The sequence below is a fragment of the Eretmochelys imbricata genome, chromosome 5 (assembly GCF_965152235.1).
Source record: "Eretmochelys imbricata isolate rEreImb1 chromosome 5, rEreImb1.hap1, whole genome shotgun sequence".
Taxonomy (NCBI): domain Eukaryota; kingdom Metazoa; phylum Chordata; order Testudines; family Cheloniidae; genus Eretmochelys; species Eretmochelys imbricata.
The window spans coordinates 83,336,903-83,343,968 of record NC_135576.1 but is presented as its reverse complement, the minus strand read 5'-3'; positions in this window follow the sequence as shown (position 1 = coordinate 83,343,968).

Genomic DNA, 7,066 nt, shown 5'->3' with positions numbered 1-7,066 from the left:
TAACTGGGAATTGGTCCTGCTTCGAGCAGGGGGTTGGACTAGATGACCTTCAGGGGTCCCTTCCAACCCTGATATTCTATGATTCTATGATTTGTCAGTCAACATTGGCTGTTACCCAGAAAGCTTGATTGCTGGAGCCATAGTATCCCTATTTACTCTTCCTCAGTGGCCTCCTCTTGAAATGCTTCGTACCAGCTAATTTTCCTCTATCTTTTTTTTCCTTTCAAGAAATTTGAAATGTAAAACAAGTCAACAAGCAATTTACAGATTTTAGAAAAAGGTTCACGAATATCTTCGGTTCTTACAACCCTCTGACTGTCTAGCCTTCTTGTAAGTGACAATAATTGTGTTTCCTATGGGAGTGCTTCTTCTTTACTCCTAGAGCATGGATTTCACAGGGAAAAAGGGACATATCAAACAGGATAGGAAGTGGTGAGTTGGGGCCACAAGCTCAAGTTCTCACCTGAAGACTGCGATGCATATCCTGTTCACTGCTGCAGATGTACAGCCATGGATGTATCACCAGTTCTCTGCAGACTCTGATGGAGACTGTACTTTTCTGTTGCAGCTGCTGGTTCACCTGTGCTTCTTCACAAAGCAAATGAGGTATATTTGTTTGTTGCTGGAGTACCTGGCACATATTCCTCCCAGTTTGCATTAGAGGTTGCAATATGCCTCTTTTCTGTATCACTGAAAAGCAGGTCTTTGGAAAGATTATGTGCTTTACGAACTTAGAGCTCTTTTAACAAAGCTTCTTTTGAATTATGAGTGCTCCAAAAATTAGACAGTTCAGAACATGAGAAATATGGTAAATATTTGAGCCCAGAAATTAAAAGTTGGTTTGGGTAACTGTATATAACATCTACCTAGAGATATAGCTGGAGAATTTTTAGGACAAAAGATTTTATCATCTGCTTTTTTGGGAAAAAAGTGAAAGGGGGTTAAGAATAGATGTGACTTTAACCAAGGAATTGGACATTTATACTGATATTAAGAATATCAAAAGTCATCATAATTAATTATACAAATTTTGGAAGGGATATTAAACCTCATGCTTTAGGGTTTATTATCAGACACCAGAAAGAGACCTAATGTGGGGTGGGGCAGAGTATCACATCTGCCTACTACTACTGAAGCATCTGATACTAGCCACTGTCTAAGACAGGACACTGAACTAGATGAATTTTGGGTCTGATCCAGTATAACAGTTCCTATGCATGGATCCACAATCATGGTCCCCATCATGAAATCATAGAATATTAGTGTTGGAAGAGACCTCAGGAGGTCATCTAGTCCAATCTCCTGCTCAAAGCAGGACCGACACCCACTAAATCATCCCAGCCAAGGCTTTGTCAAGCCGGGCCTTAAAAACCTTTAAGAATGGAGATTCCACCACCTCCCTAGGTAACCCATTCAAGGCTTCACCACCCTCCTAGTGAAATATCACGCTTGTATATTGCAATTAGAGGGAGCAAAATACTATTAAACAAATAATTTATGCATAATGCCATTATTTGTTGATTATTTAAAATGTGCATTATTCAAGCCACTGTTTGCTGACTGAATAATATCAGTCAAGTAATATAGCCAGCAAGTGATGCATTATTCATCAAATGTTATTTGACAAACAATGTTATCCAATATTCATGTAACTGCAATATACTTTGGATCGCTCCACAAAAATAGTGAAACTAAATAAATCATCTTCTGAGAATCCAGGACATGCAAAATTCTGCTTTATTTAGCTATATCTGCTTATCACCACCAAAACACTTTAATGAGTTTAAGTGACCGTATCAAATTCACTTACTGTTGTTCCAGTGCCCAGATTATTATTGGGGGACAAAAATTAAATTTGAATTTCCTGCCCTGGGATGCGTGTGTGTCGTAATTAGTACTTCTGGAACACCCTCATTTAACCGTGCTCAGCAGCTCCTCAACCCCCAAGCACTCATGGTGCAACTGCCATCTTTCTAGTCCAAGATGGCTTGACACGACTCCCTCTGAAACAAGTTATTGCTCACCTTCATTCTTAAGTGCTTTGCCGAATATGGATTTGTTCATATGTTTAAGTGCTTTGCTGAATCAGGCCCTATGGCTGCAACCAGTGTCCTATTAGACTTTGATCCCATTTATAACTCAAAAACAAAACAAAAAAATCTACTTTGTGTTCTGAAGATTTTGAGTAAACTGAGCAAGTACTTTGAGATCAAGACTTTAAAATGGCTCCTTCTGAGATTTTTGCAAATTTTCATTTCTTTGTGTCCCTGTATCTGTCCAATGAAATCACTTTATAGCACAAAATCTGAAACATGGACAAGATGTTGACATTGAAAGAGGCAGTTTTCAAGGTCAGGAATAATAGAATGTTTAAGAAATTGCCTTTACATGAAAACTAGACACCATATTCCTTTGGTTGAGCTGATTGAGAAAGTGACATGGCAACAGAGAAGCCTCTTGTCATTGACCTCCAAAACCAGCCTGGGGAATTTTCCAAATTTGAACCGAAACTCAAGAATCCTGCAAAATGACCACTTCCTCCTGCAGCCCCTGCAAAATGTCTCTTTGACCTAGGGGAACAGCTACTAGTTCTGAGTTTTAGGCCCAACTTTTCCATTGAAGAGCCTTAGTAAATATCTGAATATGATAACCCTTCATTAGTGAGACCTCACACCACTCCAGAAGGGCAGTCTCATTACCTCTGTTTTCCAGATGACAGGCACCATCAGGAAGTTTGTGTCAAAGCTGGGAGCAGCCCTCTGATCTCTGAAGCACTAGTACTGATGTCTCAGAACAGTGCTTCAATACTTCATACTTTGACTAACTGACCTAAGAACGCTTACGCACCCTTCTAAAGCACTTTGATATCTACAGATGAAAAATGTGAAGCACCAGTATAGCCATATTTTTCAAATGGAGTATCGAGAGAGAGAGAGTTTCAGGGACTTGAGTGGAAGGCACTAGTGGGCTAGGTATTTCCTGTGTAACCCAGAGACCCGGCTCTGACATTTAACTCATTGCAGTTTTCCTCCCAAAACTGTTTTTTTACTAATACTTGGAGTGAAAGCAGTTAACTTAGCTGCATAATAAATGTGCATATCTTGCCAGGTGTGTCTCAGCTTGTTTATTTTCTAAGGTGCACAGTACAGGAGTTCATTACCAGTATACCTCCTAATGGCTGGGTGATGGAGGATGTTTTAAAAAAATCCCTGGGAAATTCCTTAAAGAAGAATGTTTCAATAACCAGTTAATGTTGCTAAGAAACAGTAATGTACTTAACTATGACAAATTTACAAAACCCAACCGCTGAAAAACCAAGGAAATGAATAATTATGGAAATCAATAAATGTTACACTGACCACATAAGACACGTGCACATGATTTTCATCCAGGACAAAGAGAATATTATTCTTTCATGAAAAATCTCAAAATATAAGCCTAACACAAACCTCTTCTGAAAAAGCAACAAAGTTCTTCTCTGTTTACACATACAGTGTTGCCAGTTCTTGCAACTGTATCACAAATCCTGGGATATTTAAGTGTTTTCCTTAAAGCTCCAGCTTCTGGAGTCAGGGCATGTGAGACTAAGTAAGTTTCTAGGCCCTTATGATTGTGGAGAAAACTTGAAAAATGTGACAACCTATGGACTCCGAATCAGAAGGCAATTTAAAAAATAAATAAATAGATCTCCCAATTTTTAACCTAATCTTATGTGTTTGGGGGGCATGTCTTGTGATTCTGACTGCTTGTGGGTGGGAATACTACATTCATAAACACATTGATTAGTCTCAATCCAAGTCAACATACATAAGTAATTGCAACAGGAATCAATTTTATATACTTTTTCTATTAACAAATAATTTTGTCACAAAACAGCAATTATAAGTCCTATTAAAAATGCTGTTGTCAATGAATTACATAAATTTCCCATTTATTTTATCCCTAAAAGAAAATACTTAGATCCTGGAATCAAGATAACAAAATGTGTCATGATGAAAGCGGTGTGTCTTTGTACTGGGAAAGAATAATGGGTTTATGTTTATTATGTAGTTAGTGTAAGATTTATGAATTTCCTTAATTATTAATTTTCTTGCTTTTAAGTGACTGGGTTTTATAAACTATGTGATGGTTCCATATGTTTTTGTCACATAGCAACCATAACAAGGCTTAGAAACAAGCCTTTTGTTTATAAAATTAAAATAGTTTTATATGGTTCTCCCAGCTGCATTTCTGACTTATTTTGTGATACATATTACAGAGCTAAAATGTAATGCTTTCCCATTTCAAAAATGGAATGGGCCTGTCAGACTGTTTGATTTCTTTTAAAATGGTGTTTAGATCCTGTGCTAAACATCTAAACAGTCTTCATTAAGAGTGAGATGACCTTTGTGAAGAGACCAAGTAAAACCAGTTCCCTTCACACTCCAGTTTAAGTAGTACCAAAAAATCCCCCTTTTCAGGCAAGCGTTAGGCTTTGATCCTTTTGGATATTTTAGTGGGTCTTTGCTGTTGCTCTTTTTCTTTCTGGGTTTTATTAAAATATATCTAGTAATTCAGAGCCTCTCTCTTATTTCAATCATAGCTATTCCTATTACTTTGACTAAAATAAGCAGTTAACTTGGTTATTTACATGGCCACCAGGGAACATATGACAGCACAGACACCTTCTTGAGGGATGTGCAAATTAGTGTGTTTTATGTTTAAATATAATTTTATCTGCTGATCACTACAATGATATGACAACTGTAAAATTTTACAACAGGCTTAAGGGACCTAGAGTGAAACCTTTTTTAGAGACCACCCCCTCATTATGCAACCTCTTGTCTTTACAGTCCTCTCCCAAGTATCCGCACAAAGAGGGACTGATCCTGCTCCCGCAGAAGTCTGGCAAAATTCCCATGGACTTCTGTGGTGCAGGATCAGGGCCATAATGAGTACAGCTGTGCTCCACTTTTGTTAGAAGTTAACCTCTGCTAATATACTTTTTTTAGACCTTTGAAAAATTCTCTATATTCTCTTCTCCCCCTATGTTTGTGTATGTAATGTATCCAGTTTTAAAAGGTATAAAGAGAATATTAATAAATATATTTAGGCTGCCTCAAGAAAGATGTATCTAATGTTACTTTTAAAACATTTTTTGAAAGGTCCTTTGAAAAATCTGAAAATTATACCTAGATCAAAATATTCAAATCCAGGTGCCTAAAGTTCAACTCTTTTGTACAGAGGCATCTAGATAAGTAGCTTGATTTTCAAAGGTACTGATCATCCTCTACTTATACAGATTTCCATAAGTGTTGTCTATACTCAGTGACTCTAAAAATCAGGCTGCTTATCTAGATGCCTACATATGGATTTTAACTCTTTAACTTAAGGCTCCCCGTGTTCAAAAATTTTGGCCATAAGGCTCAAATCACTGGAACCTTGAACCCAGATTGTGTGAAACGTGACATCTTCATATCACTAAGTGTTTGCACCAAGTTGTTTGCGAAGTGTGTAGGTTTTTGCTTTTTGGATTAAGAACCAGCCACAACTTGGTAAGAGAAAACGTTACAAGGAATTCCATTTTTAAAGAATTCTCCTGTGTTACTGGATCCTCACTATATGCTTGTTTCCCTTCTCCCACTAAACGCCCCTTCATTCTGTTCTTTGGATTAGCCAAGACAGCTCCAATCATGCTTCAATCCCACCTTAGAACATTTCAATTCCGGAACTGCCTCATCCACTCTCTACCCACTAATTCTCCCACCAGTTTGCTGGTCTCCCTCACACCCCAGTCTCTAATCACTACTCAAATTCAAGGAGCCCAATTCTCACACCACCTCCACACCTTCTGTCTTTGCTCAGGCTTATCTTTCTCCAAATTTTCATTAGAACAAATTCTCACGTTGGACATCCCCTCTCTTTTGAAACCTGCTGTGTTCCTCATCATACCGTTTGCTCCCAGAGGCTCCTGTCCCTTGATTCTATTTGCTTGGATTCAATTGGTCATACTGGTAGGAATGAAAGACTGGTACTTCATAAATACACAACTGAGAAGTATTTGATGTGTAAAAATGTAAGCTTAATAAAATCCAGTTTGTAGTATTTCTTCCACACTTCCTGTATTGAAGTTATTAATCCATTAATTATTTATCAATTTTACCAGACTTGGAGTTTCAGTAACATTTTGGGTTTGGTTTTCTTTAAAAGTCTATACAATAGGAGAAATCCTGGCACCCACTGAGGTCAATGGCAAAATTCCCATTGACTTCAATGGGGCTAGGATTTTTTTTTTTTTTTTTTTTGATTAATCTGGCCCAGGGGTGAATGTGGCTTTTTAGCTTTTTGACACTCTGGGAATGGGAGCTATAGAAATGCCCTCAGGTATGCTTACACAGCATCTGGGAGGTGAGAATTCCAACTCAGGCAGACATACAAACACTAGGTCTACTTGAGCTAGTGCCTCAAAATAAGCATAGCTGCGGCCACATGGATAGCAATCCCTGCTTGAGAGATACCATTTTTGGTTTCTGGAAATGCAGAAATTCAATTAATACATAAAAATTCTCATTATTGCACTTCCTGTCACCAATTTTAATTGTTGGGATCTGTCCAGCAGTCCCATAAGACTGACAACTATGTCCCATATTTCTAAAAGTGCATTTGTTTACATGCACAGATATGAACAGATGTATGTAAATCCCTGATTTGCTCTTGCATAGTTGGTGTTTAGAACAATTTCCTGCGTTAAACATCAAGATCACGACACCACTTTAAATTACTGTTATGTTTGTGGAATTCAGATTCTGTCTTCCCCTCTTTCCAGACTTTGTTCAGGAGGGCCATTAGTCCAGGCTCAAGAGGGCCTGTTAGAAAGTGCAGGAGGGCATCATCAGCAACTTACCTGCTCTAAAGAGAACAATTCATAATTGTCCCAACTCTGTGCTAGGGGCAGGAAAGCAGCTACAACTTTCTAGTCTGAGTGCTCATGTGGCAGTCCCATCCTCCTCTCTGTGTGGGTTAGGTGATGGGGGTAGGGTGGGAGGGGAACAGAAGCAAGGTGGAGGAGAGCTGGTACAGTCAGCCG